This window comes from Felis catus, chromosome D3 (assembly GCF_018350175.1).
Source record: "Felis catus isolate Fca126 chromosome D3, F.catus_Fca126_mat1.0, whole genome shotgun sequence".
Taxonomy (NCBI): Eukaryota; Metazoa; Chordata; class Mammalia; order Carnivora; family Felidae; genus Felis; species Felis catus.
Window position 1 is genome coordinate 78,781,798 of NC_058379.1, and position 21,916 is coordinate 78,803,713.

General features: G+C 35.1%; 1 long non-coding RNA gene across 1 annotated transcript in view; it reads right to left on the reverse strand.

Annotated features, from left to right (window-relative positions):
* Positions 1 to 21,916, reverse strand: part of LOC123381456 — a 319,371-nt gene that overhangs the window by 63,330 nt on the left and 234,125 nt on the right. Inside the window, exon 3 of the long non-coding RNA XR_006588470.1 lies at positions 6,178 to 6,283. This is a non-coding gene — a long non-coding RNA (uncharacterized LOC123381456). The remainder of the gene's footprint in view (positions 1 to 6,177; positions 6,284 to 21,916) is intronic.

Sequence of the window (21,916 nt, forward strand, 5' to 3'; positions counted from 1 at the left end):
TTTTGTACATTCCTTATGATTTTCCAACAGAAGCATGCCATGTGCATTTTTCATTTTTCTCAGATGTTAATATCAATGAGCAGAGGACAGAAGAATCACATTATTAACTAATCACTGTGAAGTATAAGGAATGTAAAGCATGCACTTTCCCAAAGGTGTTTCTTATTCACAGCACTATAACAAATATTGTTAGATAAAATGAGATTTCATTTGGCTTAGTGCTATTTGACAGTAGGTGAACTCTCACCCCAAATTTGGATGGTATTTTAGTTTTCTGTATTTTCTATTTTATGCACAAATAAATGCATAGAAATATTATTGCATTACCAGCCAAGAAAAATGTCATATGGGCTTATCAAACACTTGTGTCACAAGCAAAGGAACTTCCCACAAGGCCATGCCTGCACATGCTGACTAAACATTGTAGCATATGCACTATGCATGATTTCAATTGTCAGTAATTCCAATGGAGCTTTTTGTAGTGACAAGAACAGAGTATCTGATTTGAAATTGCCAACAGCTACTAGAGGAAGTTTCTTAGTTGCCAATTCAGATAAATATGGGGAAATAGAAAATTGGTCCTGTACACTATAAAATTTCCTCCTTGCATGCCACTGGATGATGTCGATGGGAACTGCTTTGAGCTTGTCATAAATCCCAGCTGTCAAACTTTAAAGTCAAAGCAATGCACACTCCCTGTGATTACTCAGGTCAAACTGTTCCTCTTACAAAGCTCATCTCCAGATAAATCTTGCTGGCATCAAGTTCTGTCTTGATTAGCAAATAAGGCTGGTCACAGTGTGTCCTCTATAACCAATGGCCTAGCAAAAATGTATATGTGATGCTCACTATTAATCTTCCTGTCACGAAAAAAGACGACATAGACGTAGCATTGGGGAATTAGGCTCCAGAAAGGAAAACAAAGACAACATTGCAAACATTTCAGAATGCACTGAATTTTGTTTCATGGTGATATTGTTTCCAACTATTCCCAATGTGCAGATACTCACAAGGGAGAGACACATTCAAAGATGCAAATTCTCCTCTGTTAAATTATGACTGACACATGCACAATATCTGTTGTCCGCCTGATGTGGGGAGAAATGTAAGCAATTAATTTCTAGAAATGAGAAAAAATGTCCTTATCCTAGTTCCAGAGGAAGTAAAATAAGACAGGGATTTTGCACATTATTTTTCAAAACAATATTACAATTAGCATCATCAATAATGGCAGAGCAAACAAAGAGATTTTATTTTCTTCCTCTCAGGAGAAACACTTTTCTTAGTGTTTGTTACATGAAATAAATAGCAGATGTATGAAGAATGGAAAAATGATTAATAGCCGGGCTAATACCCAAGAGACATGGAATCTGCCCTAGTATTTTTTTTCTTGTATTTGAGACACGAGGTTTATCTAAGTTATAGAGACTAATAAATAGAATGAACACTCATCTACACACTGCCTATCTTAAGAAAAAGAACACTGGCAATAATTTATGAACTTCCTGTGAACTCTCTGCGATCCATTACCTTGCCTCTCTTCCTGAACTGTTTTATCCTTCTCTTGCTGTAGACTTATTTATCTATTCCTAAAAATGAATTATTCAATTATGAAGTGCTTTCGGACTTCATGTAATTATTATTCTTGCTGTGAATAGTTCTGCACAATTTTCTAAAACATTTGGGGAGATTTATTTTTGTCCAGGCAGCCACATTTGCTTTGTTTTTACTGTCACATAATATTCCATCACATGAACATATGACACTTTGGTTCTCTCTCTTCAGTGGGTGTTTGAGTTGTTTTCAGTTTTCTCACTACTACAAAAGATGCTATACATATTCTGATACATTTCTCCTGTAGACGTGTGCTAGAGTTTCACTAGGATATGTACTTGAAAGCAGAATTATTTGGTTGTTTTACACTTTGCTGAAACACACCAAAAGTCTCTAAAGTGGTTGTTCCAGTTCCCATTCTCACTAGAAATATACAATGATTTCTTGGTACCACATAGTTCAGTATTGTTAGTCTTTTAACATTTTGCCTACCCTAAAGATAAGAAATGGTCCATTGTTTTTTAGCCTTTTGCTGACTGACTTCTGACTTTCACAAATATTGCTGCTATGAATACTGGTGTACCTCTGATTGATTTTTGAATGCAAACTATCTGAAATAAATTCTACTTGGTTAAAGTGTAATATACTTTAAAACATATTTTATTTATTCTTTTAAGTTTATTTATTTTGAGAGAGGAATAGCAAGCAAGGGAGGGTCATAGAGAGAGGAAGAGAGAGAATCCCAAGCAGGCTTTGCTCAGTGTGGAACCTGATGGGGGGCTTGATCTCATGACAGAGAGATCACAACCTGAGCTGATATCAAGAGTCAGATGCTTAACTGTCTGAGCCACCCAGGTGCTCCTAAAATATATTTTAAAAATATTTTAGTTATGGTTTATTAGTGTTGTGTCAAGGAATTTTGGATCTGTATTTGTGAAGACACTGGTTGATAATTTTCTCTCTTGTCATATAATTTTTTTTATCAGCTTTGATATTAGAGATTTTCTGGCCTCAAACACAAGTTAGTCTTAGCCAGTGATTCTCATTCTTGTGTTTTCTGAAACAGTTTATGTTATTTCTTCCTTGTATGTTTGACAGATCTTACTATATGATTCGTGAGTTTTATTTGAATGATTTTTGTAAGCAATTCAATTTATTTCATATATAGTGGGCTTGCAGATTATTTGTTTCTTTTTGTATCAATTTTAAAAGGTTGGATTTTTCAAGAAAATGTGTCCCTTTCATGTCAATTTTAAAATTTGTTGGCATGAGGTTTTCATGATGTTCTCTCATTATCTGTTTAATGTCTGTATGAACTGTGGTGATAATTCCTTTTTCATTGCTGATTTGGTGATTTATATTCTTTTTCTTCATCAGTATAGCTAAAAGATCTTGTTAATTAGTTTGTTTTTTTGAGGGCTAGCTTTTGGTTTGATTGATACTTTGATTTCTAAAATAAGTTTCCCTTTAAGTAATACTTTGTATCTCACCAATTTTGATATATTTTATCACTTACCTCAAAACATATCTTTTTTTAAAATAATTTTTTCATGTTTATTTATTTTTGAGAGAGAGACAGAGCGTAAGCAGTGGAGGAGCAGAGAGAGAGGGAGACATAGAATCCAAAGCAGGTTCCAGGCTCCAAGCTGTCAGCACAGAGCCCGACCTGTGGGGCCTGAACCCAAGAGCTGTGAGATCATGACCTGAGCCGAAGTGAGTCACTTAACTGAGCCACCCAGGCACCCCAACCTCAAAATATAACTTAATTTCCCTCAACATTTTGTCTTTTTCTCTTGTATAATTTAAAATTTATGCTGTTTAATTTCCTACTACAGTAGCTTTTCCTAGATATCTATTATTAAAAATATAATTTGCATGATTTTAACAAATGTTAATTTATTGAGGCTTATTATATTACTCAGAATATATTTCTCTTTAATGAATGTTCTATGTGCGCTTGAAAAATATTTATTCTCGGGGCGCCTGGGTGGCTCAGTTGGTTAAGCGCTGACTTCGGCTCAGGTCATGATCTCGCAGTCCGTGAGTTCGAGCCCCGCGTCGGGCTCTGTGCTGACAGCTCAGAGCCTGGAGCCTGTTTCAGATTCTGTGTCTCCCTCTCTCTGACCCTCCCCCGTTCATGCTCTGTCTCTCTCTGTCTCAAAAATAAATAAAAAAGTTAAAAAAAAAAGAAAAATATTTATTCTGAAGTTGTTAGATGCAATATTCTACTTGAGAATATTCTTTTCTGTTAGTAATATGTTGTAATAATAATCATGGTTTTTTATAACTATAAGTAATATACTTATATATAAAACTAAGTAATAATAGTCTTTTACCCCAAATGTATGTTGAATTTTGTCAAATGCATTTTACCTATAGTTGAAAATGATCCCATGGTTTTCATGTTTAAATATGTTTGATATGGTAAATTATACTTATTGATTTTCAAATGTTAACCTAATTGATTTTCTGGGATAAATTCTATGTAAAAAATATTTTTTTTACATATTGTTTGAGTTGATTTGCTAATATTTTGTTATTTTTGCATCTATGTTTGCGAGGGGTATTTGTAATTTCTCTCTCTGTCTCTCTCTTTCATTGTCCATGATAGATTTGTATGTTGTCTATCTGATTTCAGACTTACTGTTAGTTACATAGTCAAGACACATGGAACTAGCAAAAAATATAGGTAGATTAAAGAAACAGAGTAGAAAGTCCAGAAATAGGACAACAAATTTATGGACAATGGAGTTTTTACAAAGTTCTTAAGGCACTTATATAGAAAAAATCTTTTCCCCACTAATATTAATGGAAAAAGCTACCTATATGCAAAAATGAGAATCAACTTTTTACCTTACACTATATCTAAAAATTAGCTTGAATGATAAATCAAAATGTGAAAGCTAATCCTATAGAATTTCTGAACGATAACATAGGAGAAGATATTTATGCAGTACCGGATTAAGCAATGTTTCCTTAAATAGGACATAAATCATTAAAATTTGATAAAATTATACTTTATTAAGATTATATTATTTGATTCTTCAAAAGATAACATTAATAAAACCAAAATGGCTGACTTAAGAAGGGAAAAAATATTTGAAAAAATGATTCTTACAAAGAAATTGTAACCAAAATATACAGATAACTCTTAAAATTTTATATTAAGAGACAAACCACTTAATAGATGATAGAGAAAAGATTCAAACAGATATTTCACAAGGTTTAAAAACAGCCAATAAGCACATGAAAAGGTGCTAAAAATTATTAGTTCACAGGACAATTCAAGTAAAAAACCACAAAGAAATATCATGACCTACTCTCCAGAACTGCCTTTTTTCCTTCTAAAGACTGAAATATTAATTGCAGGCAAGCATGTAGAGCCACTGAACTCTTCTACGCTGCAGGTAGAAATGTGAAACAGTAATACCACCTGTAAAATCATTGGTCAGAATCTCAAATAATTAAGCTTACACTTACCTGATGCCGTTCCCCAATCCATTATATAGAGTGAAAGAAGGGAGACACCCAAAGTGTCCATACTTTACAATTCCATTGATACAAAATTCTAAAAGCCAAAAAAGATAACCTATAATGACAAAATCTGGATCGCTTTGTGACTAAGAGCAAAGGTGGGCTGCACTTCTGAGAATGCAGGGTATATTCACTATCTTGACCGGGACGGCAGTTTCATGGACGTATCCGTCAGAGTGCACAAATTGCACATCTTAAGTGGATGTGGCTTTTTTCATATACATTTCCCCTGAGTAAAGTTACGAAAAATAAAGTATGTGTGCAAACCCAAAAAAACTTTATAAATTAATCATTAAAGGGCAAATCTCACAGTTCAGTGACTTTTGGTAGAGTTAATTCTTAAAAAGTGGAGTAATTAAGCAGGATTTGCCCATATCTACTTTGCCAGACTCTGTCTTAATTGTGTTTACAGCACCACAGAACAAGACAGAAGCCTGCATTCTTCTGTAACCTTTTATCAAGCTATTGCCTTCACCTGGAATCTTCTTCCTTTCTCTGTGTTCCTTTAGAATTCCCATTCATTTTTTTTCAAGTTTATTTACTTATTTTGAGAGAGGGTGCACACACAAGCAGGGGAGGGAGGAGAGAGACGGGAAGAGAAAGAGAACCCAAGCAGTCTCCTCACTGTCAGTGCAGAGCCTGACGCAGGGATTGAACTTTCCAACTGTGAGATCATGACTTGAGCCGAAATCAAGAGTTGGACATTCAACCAACTGAGCCACCCAGGCACCTCTCATCTTTTTTCTTTTTTTAAGTTTATTTATTTATTTTAAGAGACAGAGAATGAGAGAAGTGAGAATGAGTGGGGGAGGGGCAGAGAGAGATGGAGAGAGTGAATCCCAAACAGGCTCTGAGCTGTCAGCCCAGCAGGGCTCAATCTCACAAACTGCGAATCATGACCTGAGCCAAAATCAAGACTTGATCTCTTGAGCCACTGAGTCACCCCGGCTCATCTTTTAAGACCTGACCACAAACATCCTCTTTTTTTTTTTTTTTTTGCCCCCTTATACTTCCTGGATGTTAACAGCTCCTGCCTATAAACCTTTTCAATTTGTGTGTGTTTCCCTGCCATCATAGAATTTCACTTACTCTGCATTCTTCTAGAGGTAGTTGTGTGAACATCAACCTTCTTCACTAGACTTGAAACTCTTTAACATCCGATTGGGTGCTCTGGGCTCTGAAACAGGCAGAGGACCTAAGGGACAGATATTAAATGCACAGTTAGTTGAAGTTAAACTTAATCATTTTCAAATTTAGTTAATTTAGAAATAGGTCACATTTTCTGATTATAAGCCTTTTAGGGGAAGATGGGCAGCGGTGTATGCTGTTAAGGTTAAAGAAAAACACTCATAAAGAAGGGGTCTCTGGAGAGAAACTTCAAGTTACCTGTGAAAAACATATGGCATCTTCTTCCCTCCATTAAGGGGAAATTTTCTTAGTTTTGTTCTAAAACTTAAATCACTTCTGAATAAATGGGGCTTTCCAAATGATGAAGTATTTGCTTTTTAAATACTGCACAGAAGCTTTCATGCTTCTTAGAATTTCTGTGAAGCATTTTTGAACTTTCAAAAGTACTTTCAAACATCTCAATTGTTGCTAAGGTGTAGATGCCACTTTCAAAACCAAATTGCACCAGACAAAGTTAAACATGGAAAGAAGACTTTATTCCAGGCTATTGCAACAGAGGAAAGACCAGAACTCAGTCTGAGCTTTTAAGACTCAGGGTGGAGGGACTATTGGCCTTCTGTTTGCTCACTGACTGTAACCAAAGGAAAAGTCAGTTTTCATGCGTCTTCATAATGGAAGATAGTTTTGCACATGGAGCAAAGCACCCAGGAAGGAAAGTTAGGCTCCAACCCTCGATCAGAGACTGGGAAGATAGGAACACTATCTTCCTCAGTGGTGTCATGTCAATGGGACAGACCCAAAGTCACGCAGAAAGACCACGTTGGATTGTAAAACTAGCAAGAGGCTCTTAAAAAGATTTGCATCTCAAAGGGACAAAGAAAGATTTCACAATGACAAGTTTTCTAAAGTAAATGTTCTAAGAAAAGGATGCAGAGAGGCCTCCCTGGTTAGGCCATCTGGATTCTGTAAGGGCCTGGGTGAAAGGGAGGTCAGGGGCCTGGAGGCAGGAAGAAGACAGTCTACCTATAGTCAAGCTGAGGGAAATATTGAGGTTATCTTGATCACTGCCTTCTTTAACTAATGATTTTGTGTTTCTGACACTGAGCCTTTAGCTTTGCCAAATTAAACTTTGCTTAATTGTCCTTAAGCAGAGAACTGGTCCCTTGATCTGGAAAACAGAGGCTTCAAGGGTATGTCATTTTGCCAAGCTGAATGTGGATAATAATAGAGTTTTCTTCCAATACTTCAAGGCCAGAGCAAGGACAAGATAGCTTCAAGTGGCCCAGCTATAGTTGTACAAAAAATACTTTAATAGGGATAATTTTTCCTAATTGATCGAGAAAATGAATCTCTCCTCCAATAGTAATGAAAATAGAATTGATAATGCTTGCTGTGCACTAACTTAGGTCTTTACCATACTGTTGGTTGAAAACGATGCAGCATACATATTATTTTGGGAGCAGAGAGGTTGAATTTAATCAGTGCCTTTTGTTTTCTTGCTATTTGCTTTGATTGCTACAGTTTAGCAGTTTGGCTCTGTTGAGTCATTATCTGTTCCTCTCTTTCCTTTCTTACTTCTTTTTGTTTCATTAGCATCTTTATTTTATAATTTCTTTATTGTTTGAGCTGTGGTGCTCAGTGTTTAAATGATTGTTTTGTTTCTAAATTCTTTTTTCATCAGAAACTTATTTCAAACTAAAGTAGTCTGAACAAATCTGAGGTCTACTTTGGAATTGTATTTCTTTATATGCTTGCGATAGAGTTAAATAGCACAGTATTGAATGATGTGAATAATTATGTAAATTAGGATAATATGCTATAGGTTGGGAAAGCTAATTGATTGCATTGATAGCTCCAATTAATGGCCTCACTACATCCATGCTCTTTGTAGTGTGATTTTGTTGCTCCTGTCATCAAGATGATTCATGATTCACTCCTTGAATCTGTGCTGGTCTTGTAAGTTGTTTTGACCAATAGAATGAAGCAGAAGACATTTCTGCCAGTTCCAAGCCTAGCAACTCTAGTAAATACCTGCATCTTCTGGGACAATAAGCCTGAACTCGCCCTTGGGAGGAACAGAGACCACACTGAGGAGAGATGAGTCCCAGTTGAGGCTATCCTAGACCAGCCAGCCGCTACCCATCTAACAAATTGAGTGTAAGTGCATGGTCAAGTCTAGTCAAGATCAGCCACACCTGTCCATATCAGCAGACCAACTGATTGATTCACAGACTCAGAGCAAAAATAAATGTATACATTTTCTACCAGTAGGGTATTGTGGCTGTTTGTTACACACCACTATTATAGTATTAAGGAACTGATACGTTAACTTTCTTTTTCCTATTATGGCACACACTTACTCCCACCTAATTATTTCAAACATCTGATGAGTGTCATACAGTGGTAAATACTAAATAGGCACAGAAACACGTACCAACAGCCTTCTTTCAGTTGATATGCTCCTGTGAAAGACAGAAGGAAAAACCATCAACACTTTGTAATAAAGTGTGATGTGTTATATCAGATGAGCATAGACTTCATGAAGTCCTCATAGGGGTTATTTAACTTAAACAGGCATCAAATGATCTTCCTGGCAGTGACTGAAGTGTGTGGAATCTTGAATGAGGATGAGTAGAAGATAAGTTAGTTGAAAAGGTGTGACAAAAAGAGCATTCTAGAAAGCAGCAAATTATTTTCTAAATCACAGGAGCAAAAGCTACTGAAAAAATGGTAAACATTTAAAAATAATGACATATATGGGTTTAGCAGAGATGATTTGGGGAATTAGAGCAGAAAACAGATTAGAGCATACATTTCCTTGTGTTCTGAAATTTTGATCTCTATTCTGAAAATTACAGAAAAATGAAGATAATTAAGAATTACAATTGATGTGATTCTTCTAAGGATTTCAGGAGCTCTTAATGATGACCATGAAAAAAATAAGGGAAAGTGAAATATATGAAATATGCAGGAGGAGGCTACCATAGTAATTCAAATAACAAGTGAGAAGGATGTGGTATATACCTGCAGCCTTGGAAATGGTGCAAAGAGAGAAAAGAGTAACAAGGATAGAGACCTTGCACTAATATTCAAGAAATAGGTATAGGGATAAGGAGAAATGAAGGGGAAAAAAAAGAACCACCACATATTTGGAACAAAACCCAGAAATTAAGCTAGTAAAGGGCATCAGTTATAGAGCTTAGTATTCCATGGGAACTTCCAAACGTTTCTGAGGGAGTCTGACTGACTGAGTGACCACTGAAAGATGGAAAGACAAGCATGGTCGAAACTTTGAACTCAGAAATATTTGAGGACTAAATGTATGCCATAAATTATGCATGAATTTTAATCTCATGGCTGTATCTTCGTTAGTGAGTTTCTCAAAAGAAGATGGAGTAGATGACAGAAATGGCCACATAATCTTTCCTTGATTCGGGAGATAGAATCTCTTTCTACACCACTGCAATCTGGGCAGCACATGGGACTTGATTTGACTTAAAAAAGCAATGGAAGGGAAACTATAAATTCTCAGCCTGACCTCAAGAGGCTTTGGTAAACCTCTCACCCTTGGGACCTTGTTACAACCAAGTGTGCAAGTCTGGGATAACCTGCTGGGACTAACAGACCACATGTAATAAAGACAAGCCATTCTACTTAACATCCCCTTTGACAAATTAGCCTCAGTCTACTGAGAGCTGGCCATAGGCACATGAGCATGCCCTGCTGAGACCAGGTGAAGAACCTTCTAGTTGACCTGGACCAAGGTGCATTTCCAATGCCAAATACATGATGATTCTTTTAAGTCACGATGCTTATGATGATTTTTTTAAGCTGTAAAAGCCAACTGATAAGAAATTTTACTAGAAAGATGGTACCAGAGTATCATGGCTTACAGTTGGAATCAAGGTATTGCTATTGTTCATGTTCTACAATCTGTAATAATATCTGCATATTGAACTTGTGACATGAATATAAAGGCAAAGAAAATGAAGCAGGGTGGAAAGAAAATGATGACTCTCTACTTAACTAAACTAGGTAGGGATAAAATTGATAACCTTTATGGTTTGAATTCATAAGCCTCTTTTACCCTCAATTTAGTTTTATGTCTTCAAAAGCTTCTGTCCAACTTTACAGATTTCAAAAAAGAAATAATATTCTTTTGAAATTTCAGAATTGCTTTTTGGTTCAATTAAACCTTGATGCCAGGGCAACTGAAGCTGTTACCAGTTGACTGTCCTACATATCTTGGCCAAGTGAATACATTCTGCATTTTTCCTTTATCAGCCTTGGATGAATTATTCATTGATTGAACTCACATTTCCAGGAACACAGATGGAAAATGGTTTAAAAAATGTGCCCTTTAATAGACTGTCCTATTTTTTTTCCTCATTAAATGTCTTTGTATAGTCAACTATTGCTTCTAACCAACCACAGCTATGCCCTGGTGGCTCATTATCACCTTAGGTTCTTTTACTCTTCTATAATATTTTTTTTTCTATACCTGAGTTTGCTACTCCAGAAATACCTGTGCAATCATCATATTTGAAATTGTATTTTTTATGCTCTTTCCTCTGGCAAATAAAAAGTATGAAATGCAATCCATGAGACTATGTGAAATTCTCAGTTTTTTTCTTCCTTTCTTTCCCACTACTATTCTTCTTTTCCTCCATCCTTTCCCACTTCCCTCCTTCTTTCATTTTGCAGAATGCTGTTACTATTTGATATATTGTTTATTGGTATGGCTTGGTATCCACTTTATGCTTGAACTCCCATCTCTTCTAAATGCATCATGTTTGAGTCCATGACAAATGTTTTTTCTTAAATGTTGTATAGCAGAAAGAGAAACAATTTTGAAGTCCAACATTTTGTATTTGATCTAGAGAGTACCATGTTCTTGCAAAGAAATGAGTCAAATAACCTAAATGATTCTCACTATCTTATCTATGGAATAAAGTAAATATCCCTATTTCAGAAAGTATGAGAATAGCATTAATTGTGTATATTAAAAAAATATATATATAACATAGGTGGAACTTTAAGACACTTAGAGTTGTGTGAGAATGCCAAAGAAGTAAAACAAATAGTAGGTTCCTGAAATGAAATGAAGTGGAGAAAGACTTTTCTTGGACTTAAAACTTTAAATGACCCTCAAAGGGTTATAAACATTGGTACTTTTAAGAAAGAAGAGCTTTTCTAGGAAGAAACATTCTAAATATCTGGGTTCCTAATGACTAGTCTTAAGAACACTTAAAATGGAACTTCTGTATTTTTATTACTCTAATCTATATATCGCATATTCTAAGACCGAGACCATATGTGGATACACATTTAAAGAAGTTGCAGCAAAGGCTATTCTCTTTCATTACGGTATTTTAATTTTCATAAGAGAAAAGCTGTCCTTATATATAAAGAATATATTTTAAATTCCAGAGTCATGGCTTCTCTTCCATTTTCATCTATTTTTTTAAACCACATTTTTCACTTCACAATCTTGGCACATATCTTATGCAAGAAAGCGTAAAGTATTATCCGAAGTACAAAGTCATATATATTTCAAGTGGGGGTTGAGTAGACAAAAAGATTAATTTGCTTTTTGTCAACTCCATTCTCCATTTCTCTCTGTCACTGATTTCTTTCTGTGGTCCTTGGTGAATGGGAGACACTGTGAACAAATTATCATAAGAACACATAACCCCACGAAAATGTGTAATGTGGTGAAATTCAGATTCAGCCTAACCCTACATTCTTGGCTGTACCACCTTAGATATAATTTACTGGAAAGGCAAGAGATACAGTTTATTTTCAAACTGAAGGCATTAAGCACGTGATTAGATGGTATAATTACTTGGTTTGCTTTTTCTATTTGTGGCCTCCAGAGGGCAGCATTCATTCTTTCACTACTAGAGAACACTAATACCTGTTTATCTATGTATCTATGTATTTATCTATCGATCTATCATCTATATATCTATCTATGTATCTATGTATCTCTGTATCTATCTATCATTATCTCCCTATGCCCCCTTGAGTTAAAATCGTGTTTCTATGTAGGTGCAAGCGTCCTTCACGAACATAGTAGACTTATGAGAAAGAAATACATTATGTATTGTCTTTAAAAAAAGTTAATAGATGTTTTATTTGCATTTCTGAAAGAAGAAATGCAATGTGGCCAACTAGGCAGAATCTTTCTCTCTGAACATTTCAGGAATACTAAATATCAACTAAAAGTGATTTTACTTTCATAATGATAATAAAAAAAAACCTATTTGATTTTAGAAGTAATTACACATTCAAATGGATGCTGAAATTACCCACTCCCTTAAAAAAAAAAGTCCAGAAAACAAGAATGGAAAGAACAATGGACTTTTGCCAAGATAAACAATGAGCTTTTCTAAGAATAAAGAGTGATATGCACACATCCTGAACAACACTCAGCTCTCCCAATACACAGCAAGGAAAACTGAGACGATCCCTCAGTAAAAGCCTTTCTTATATATTTACTTGCTTAGATTTTTTAAAAAGTCAAGACCAAGAAGTAACCACTTATAAATCACTGTTATTATTGTAACTATGGAAGGAGTGTATAATATAACAATTTGGGAATAGGGGAGATAGATATGTGTTGCCTAACAAAGAAAACTTGTAATGACCTCTCTTCTGACAAGCTATTTGGAATGATTCAGAAGTAAGGTAAAGAAAGCTTTATTCTAATTTATTCTTTATTAATTTCAAGTTTTTGGTGTGTCTTTACTCAAGAAAAAAGATGGGACAAAGTGATCATTTTTACAGAGACATTTCAGTTAGTGGTAGAGGAAAGATATCAATCTCAAAATTAGCATTGAAAATTTGAAGCATCTGTGGGAGATTCTGGTTACAGAGAAAACAGAGACCATGAATGAGGACCATGGAGAAGGGAAAAGTACAAGACATGTTATTAATAATTATATGTAAAATTACAGTGACTAAACTTATCCCCCCCCCAACTAAAGATTTGTTGAAAAATGCAAGAAATGGAAATGTTTTATTTTAATGTGCTGTGCTTGCCCACTCAAATCTGTCTCTGGTTATTTGCAGGACCTGGTCACGTACACTTTCACAATGACACTTATTTTTTATGAAAGGGGAGCCTAGGTTCCTAAAATCCACTTGCAAGGAAATTAATAGTTGGGGGAAAATGCAGAATGATTGAAAGATGTTCTTAACAAATCATGACATTTTTCTTTCCACCCTTAATAAGTAGAAATGAAGCTACATCCATGGGATTCTTCTTTCGCATGAGCACTGTAATTTACACGCAAAATAAATTCAGGTGGAGCTATTCGGGGAGCCTAGGTGTAACAGGATCACCATTTGTCAGAGATTATTACTCTAGAAGGCTCCCTAGGAGAGGCATAAATTTGCCCTGAAATAACACATCGCATAATAACAGCAAGGAGCTTGTCTCTGCACTCCTCACGGGCAGCACACCTGCTCAGAGGGACCTTCCTACTGAGCCTATCAAGCCAACCTGCTCATTCATGTGGCAATCCAAGCCTTTAGTTAGGAACTACTGGAGCAAAACCAGACCATCAAATCACCCACTAACATGTTGTCTTTGAAGCATAGAGAGGATAGATCTGTTTTGTTTGGAAGCCTAAATATTTGAAGAAGGCCAGAATGGATACATGGGAAGATAGCAATTACTGGAGTCAACAGTTTGGCTGATTTATTAGTTATGAAGATCAGTGTCCTCATATTGGGAATAATAAAGGTCTCCTCATCGGGTTATTGGGAAGTTTATAATGGCCTTAGGGAAAATGTCTAGCGTCGTGCTTGGACATATAGAGTCCTTCTGTGTTGGAATCAAAACTTTCATAGCACAACTATGGGCGTTGTCCTTCATAGAAGAGAACAGTGAGTCACACGAACAGTGTAACCCCATGCCCAAAGCAGTAGCACTGACCCACTCCTGTTATGTGTCCCTGTCCACATTTAACTTACGGATTGCGGTTATTAAAGGTTGGGAGAAATATAGGGAGATTCTGGCCATTGGACTCTAAACAGTTAAGTGGCCTTTCATGAGTTCAAACCTGGTGCTTACTCAGTACCAAGTTACAAAGAGAGAACCTTTCTCTCTTATAAGTTCTTGAGCCACTTGTAAGGACACTTTAAGGCAAAGGTATCTCTTTGAAGGTGACAGCAAAGCTCCTTGTTATTAGGTTCTGTTTTAGTTAATTGCATTATTAAGCGTTGTCACCTGTACCCACTTACAGCTCTATTGTCATTTTGTCATTTTGGAAGAGTGCTATGAGGGGCCGTAGTCACTTACCAAGCCTATGCGAAGAGTTGGTAAGTGTGGTTTTGTTAAAACTTAAATGAAAAGCTAAACTCAGCAATTTAATCCAAATAATGAGCTACCAATTATTTTCAGGATCTTAAAGCCCCTTTTGGTTATAAATTGCTGTTTGCAGATAGCAACTAGTCAATCATTCTCACCACAAAGCCTCTTATTATGTAAAATGGTTTTAATCATTAAAAGTGTTTGGAATTTCAGAAAGTCAGACAGCAGTAAAATACCAACTAATACACTCAAAGCTAGCTACAATGAATTTCATCTTTATCTGGTTCCAAAGAAAACATTGACTAAAATATTTTCGGTGGATGAGTAGTATCAGTGGGTTTCCACTGCATAAATTATTTCCAACAGGGATAAATGTATGGTTAAGCAGAAAAAGAACTGACTGATTCGATTAAAAGTTTTTTTTCTTAGAAAACTATAAATAGAGATCATGTAGAGAAACATGGCAAGACTTTTCAGGGCATTATAATTTATAGGACATATATGATTTTATATCTATATCTACATATTGTTACATATACATAGTTGTGTATACACAGCAATATATGACTGTAATCCATATAAAGGACCTCTCAGAAAAGAACAATTGATCCTGCAAAATAATATTTTGATTCCCCTCACTAAAGCACCTTAAATAATTATTGTTTTCTTTTTTTAAAAAAAACGTTATCACTTACTTTAAAAAGCCTGTAAGTCAGCAGTGAACAGGATCAAAACACACAATTTTAAAATATGAAAACACGAACTGCGTAGAGAAAATACCCTCATCCTACAAGAATAAAAAAGTAGAAAAATGTTCTAGAATTAGTTTTAGCTTCTGCACAAGTTCACTAGTTCAAGGAGAGAGAAGACTCTGAGGCTACTTAGTGTATCTCCATGTGGTACACATTCAGTAATACTTGAGTCAAGGTCATCAATGAACATAGCAATAGATTTTCATGGTTTATACTATTTAATTGCAGTTGTATAAAGGGCATATTTTGCTTATTATATAGGCTAAAGAAGAGTCATTATGGGACAACAAAGATCTCTACTTCAAAAAAGAAAGGAGTTCAAATACGAAACATAAAAATGTCAAGAGAACTTCAGGATCCACTTTTGTAACAAATTCTTCTTCTAGGCTACTTTCTGAACCCCTCTGTGAAGATGTGTTAAGTAATTCCATCATTCAATACATATTTATTGAGAACCAACTAGCAGGCACTCTCCGAGGTGCTGAGAATGCAACAGTGAACAGAAGTCAGCATCCTCATGGTATTATTCTAATGAGGAAAATAGATTAGGGATAAACAAATGAATTATGCCATATAATAGCATGTAATGGTAAACACTGTGAGAATAAAAATGAAGCAGCATAAGGGTAAAAGAGAGTGGTGATGTTGCTATTTTAGACAGTGGACAGGGAAAGCCTCTCTAAGAAGGTGAATTTTGCCTAGACAATTAAAGAAAGTAAGGGAATCCACAAATTTCTAAAGGAAGAACATTCCAAATCTAGAATGGCAAATGCAATGGTCTCGCTGTGGAAATATCCTTGGCTCTTCCACAGAACTTCAGAAAGGCAAGTGTGGCTAGCCTTAGAAAGATTAAGGGGAAGGATAGCAGAAATGAAACAGAAGAGAAAAGAATGAGCCAAGTTGTGTAGGAACTTGGCTTTTATTTTGTGGTGAGGAAGTGTTTGCGGAGTTTTTCCCAGGGGAGCAACATGATGGCTTATAGTATACAGGATCACTCTGACTGCTGGAGTTTTAAATCTAAAGAAATATCAGTCAGCAAAGTTTGTCACTTTTCTTGAGCCGAGTTTAACCAAAAAGGTGCATGGAGTAGACTGATTTGCATTTAATTAGGGTTGGGGTTTAACAAGGCAGAGGGACATAGAGGCAAGAGAGTTGACGATAAACATACGTTCTTTTTATTGTGAAAAAAAAATGTACACATTAAATTTATCATTTTAACCGTTTTTAAGTGCACAGTTCAGTGGCATTAAGTATATTCATATTGTTGTGTCACCATATTCATCATCAATTGCCAGAACTTTGTCATTTTCCCAAACTGAAAGTCTATACTCATTAAACAATAACTCCTCATGCCCTGCCTCCCTCCAGGTCCCCAGAACTACCTTTCTAGTTTCTGTCTTTACAAGTCTGACTACTCTAGGTACTTCATGAAAGTGGAATCCTAGATTTTCCTTTTGCATCTGGCTTATTTCACTTACCATAATGACTTCAAGGTTCATCTATGTGTGGCATGTGTCAGAATTTCATTGATTTTTAGGGCTGAATAATATTTTATTGTATGCAGATGCCATATTTTATCATTCACCTCTCAGTGGACATTTGGCTTGTTTTCACCTTTATTGTGAATAATGCTGCTATTAAGGATGTACAAATATCTGTTTGAATCTCCACTTCCACTTGTTTTGGGTACATAGCCAGAAGTTAAATTACTGGATCATATGTCAATTTCAGTTTAATTTTTTGAGGAACAGCCATACTGCTTTCTACAGAGGCTGTGCCATTTTCCATTCCCATCACTAGTGCACAAAGGTTCCAATTTCACCACATGGTCACTAACATTTGTCATTTTTTGTTTGTTTTCTTACAATAGCCACTCCAATAGATGTGAACTGGTATCCCACTGTGGGTTTGATTTGCATTTCCCTAATGATTTGTGACGTGGAGCATCTTTTCATGTGTTTATTGGACATTTATATATCTTCTTTGGAGAAACGTTTATTCAAGTCCTTTGCCCATTTTTTAAAATCAGGTTTTTAAAAATCATTGAACTATAAAAGTTCTTTATATAGTCTTGATATTTTCCCCTAACAGATATATAATTTGCAAATAATTTTTTTCCATTCGTGGGTTACTTTTTCAATTAGCAGTGTTCTTGATGCATGAAGTTTTTGATTTTGATGAGGTTCAATTTATCTACTTTTTCTTCTGTTGCCTATGCTTTTGATGCAATAGATCACGGACAAATTCAATGTCATGAAGCTTTTCTACTACACTTATTTCTGAGTTTCATAGCTTTAGCTATCACATTTAGATTTTTGATACACTTTGAGATAATTTTTGTATATGGTGTAAAAAAAAAGGTGTACACTTCATTCTTTTGCATGTGGATATGTTTTCCTAACACCATTTGTTGAAAATACTGCCATTTCCCTATTGAATGGTCTTGACATTTTGAGTATAATTATTTGACTAAGACATGAGGGTATTTCTGGACTCTTGATTCTATTTTGTTAGTCGATTGGTCTATCTTTATGCAGTGCTATACTGTTTTTATTACTGTAGGTGTGTGGTAAGTTTTGAAATTAGAAAGGGTCCATTGATATTCCATATGAATTTTAGGACAGGTTTTTCTATTTCTGCAAAAATTTTTGGCATTTTGATAGGGATTATATTGAATCTGTAGATCATTTTGAGTAGTATTGACATCCTAACAATATTAAGTATTCCAATTTATGAAAATCCCAATGAGCTATCACCTTACATCTATTATCCAAAAGCTATTATCCAAAAGACAAAAGATAAGTGTAAGCATGAATGTAGAGGAAAGGGACCCTGGTACACTATTGGTGGGAATGTAAATTGATAGAGCTGTTTGGAAAATACTACGCAGATTCTTCAAAAAATTAAAAATAGAGCTACCACATGATCCAAAATCCCACTCTGGGCATATATCCAAAGAAAATGAAATCAGAATCCCAAAAAGATATCTTCACTCCCATGTTTATTGCAACATTAATCATAATACCCAAGATAGAGAAACAACTCAAGTGACCATCAATGGATGAATGGATTTAAAAAAAAGATGTTTTACACAGATGCATGTGCGCGCATGCACACACACACACACACACACACACACACACACACACACACACAAATATATTTGGCAATGAAAAAGAAGGAAAACCTGTCATTTGCAACAATATGAATAAAACTGGAGGACATTAGGCTAAGTGAAATAAATAAGCCAGACATAGAAACACAAACACTATGATCTCACTGATATGTGGAATCTAAAAACAAAACAAAACAAAACAAAACAACTTAAACTCATAGAATTCATAAAAGCAAAGAGATGAAAGGTCATTACCAGGGGCTTGAGGATATGAGGGAAATGTGGAGAAGTTGGTCAAGAGGTACAAAGTTGCAATTACGCAGCATGGATAAGTCTAGAGATCTCATATACAGACATGATTATTGTAGTTAATAATATTATATTGAATACTAGAAATATGCCAAGATTATAGATTTCAGGTGCACCCAACACACAGACAAAAATGGTACTATGTGAGGATATATGTTAATTAGCTTGTCTGTAGTAATCATTTCACTATGTATATGTATATTAAATCATCACATTGTACACCTTAAATATGCAATTTTTATTTCATATATTTTTATGTATTTTATATATAAATAAAAACTACAGTTATGAATGTACATGAGAAATCTTAAACAAAATATTAGCAAAGTTCAAAATTATACCTAAAAGATGGCCAAGCTGGGTTTTTTGGGGGGTAGAATGCAAAGTTGCTTAAACATTAGGAAATCAGTCAGTATATTTCACGTTAATAGGTTAAAGACTTAAAGTCATATTATTTTAAAAAATGTAAACAAATATACTAATTGTGATATCTCAAACGATTTTCTTCAGCTGCAAAATGAAAAGAAAAAATTTAAAAATGTGAATAAGTTATTTTTTAAAAATAGAAAATAATATATTATTTATAATTATATACAATATAATATAATTATATTAAATAATATAATAATATCTTGTATCCTCAAATATTTTATCCTCACCTTTACTGAAAAACTAGAAGAAAACAAAAAATGTATTTTGTGTAAGTCAATTCATTTCAATCTTAGGTTTAATTCTATCTCAGAGAGAAATGTTAGTTTCTGTACAGAACTTTATTCAATGTTTTAATTCCACTTAATCATGAGACTGTGGGAAAATTCCCATTAAAAGTAAACATTTTCTCCTTCTAATTATGGCAATAAACATGACATTTGGAGATAAGTCTGTAGTCACTTTATGAGCATTCATTAATAATCAATCACACCCTAGGATTAATTTAAAAAGTCATAACTCTGCTGATGCCAGACTTCCACATCACATATGCATTTGTATCCAACCCATCTATTTCTATGGAATAAATTTAACAATTATTTTTATCTAGTATCCAATGGAAAACTTATCAGTCATAATAAAAACTTTAATTAATAGGATACCCAGAACAAAATTTCCTTTAACTAAATGTGCATGTATTTATATGGGGAAGACAGGGCTTTGTCATATCCAGAGCATTAGAGAAATCTCACCTTTCAAAATATACCATCATAGGACTAAAAAGTCAGTCTACACAGAAAAGGAAGGTATAGTGGAGATGCTTTTTAGCTACAGCTATCAAATATTCAGCTTTTCTCAGAACAAAATCACTTTGCAAAAGTCTGCTCATTAATTCCAAAGGAAGAATAAAAATGAATAAAGCATGCAAGTCTCCTCTTTAAGTGCACTACCTAAAGCACCGAACTTCAAACTAGATGATGTTTTTATAATCCCTACAATGGTGTCTGAGGATGCAGGTGAGGAGTAGACAAAAGATTCTTTAAGGTAACTCTAGGGCATTTTGGTAACACAATTTAGTAACACAGCACACAGCACTCTAGATTGCACTAAAACAGTTCTCTTCTGTCATTTAGGATGAACATTTTTATATCTGCCCCTGGTAATTTGAGTGTATTTCTTTTGGTTTTTAATTTTTTATTATTTGTGATTTTCAAAGACCATTGTTTAAGTGAAAGAGACCAGTAAGTGATGCAATTTTGGATTATTTCACAGCAACGTAGAGTCAGCTCCCATCCAGAGTCCCTGGGACCATCCTAAACATTGATTTTATGACATGTTGTACACATTCTGTTTGCCATGACTGACCTGGGTTGGCCATCTGTAAGATTTTCAGTGATTTACTGCTTGCACTGTTGGTATGAAAAGGTGGCCTGGAAAATCAGAAAGTCAGTCTCTCTCTTGGTCTCAATCTTTCTCATAGCATTGTGTTTAAGAAGATGAATTCCAGAACGTGATGGATCTAGGTTCAAATCCTAGCTCTTCTGTGAGTTACTTAATCTTTCAGAGTTTCATCAGTGAAACAATGATAATAGTAACTAGTTCATAAGCTGCTTGTGTGAATTGAGTGGGATGATGCATGTAAAACAGCCCAATACCTCACAATTGTACTAGCCGTCATTACTGTTACTGCACAGATTGAAATGAGAGACAGACACCATGTGAGTGTTTATCTGTGGGGAACCAAGGCAAAAGATCACAAAGATTGGTCAGTAGACGAGATAAGTAAGAAGACACCAGCCAAGACAGGACAAGTTAATAGATCTGTAGAGAAGTAGAAACATAACAACAAAAAAATGTGGGTAGGCAATGGAAAAAAAGTTAGAGACTTCCTAAAATCTGGTTAGTAAATTGAAGAATAATTTGTTCACAGTAAAGTGCACAAATTCAAAATGCTGAGCTCAATTGTATGTACATATATATATATATATAACCATGTATGTGTGTGTATATATATATATATATATATATATATATATATATATAAAACCACCATACAAGTCAAAATAACCACTATACAAATCTAAATATAAGACATCCCCCTCCTCCGCCCTCAGTAGGCTCTCTCATGGTCCCAGTCAATAACCACTTTTCAAGGGTAATTACTATTTTAACACATATCTTGAACTTCATACCAACACGATACCACTCTTTTGTGCCTGGCTTCTTTCATTCAACATAGGGTCTGTGAGAACTATTTACGTTGTTATTTGTGGTTTTTTTCACTGTTGTATTATATTATATGAATATCCTACAATGTATTCATCTTTTCATTGATGGACTTTCAGATTGCTTCCATTTTGGGGCCATTATAAATATGGCTGCTGTAAGCTGTTAGCAACATTTGCACACAAGTCTTTTAATAGACATAAACACCCATTGTTATGTGGAATTGCTGACTTAAAGGGGGTAGGTGTGTTTAGTTCTTGTTAGATATTGCCAAACAATTTCTTTTTTTTTTTTCAACTTTTATTTATTTTTGGGACAGAGATAGAGCGAGCATGAACGGGGGAGGGGCAGAGAGAGAGGGAGACACAGAATCGGAAGCAGGCTCCAGGCTCTGAGCCATCAGCCCAGAGCCTGCTGCGGGGCTTGAACTCACAGACTGCGAGATCGTGACCTGGCTGAAGTCGGACGCTTAACCGACTGCGCCACCCAGGCGCCCCACCAAACAATTTCTTAAGTACAGTTTACACTCCTATCCAGCAATATCAGAGC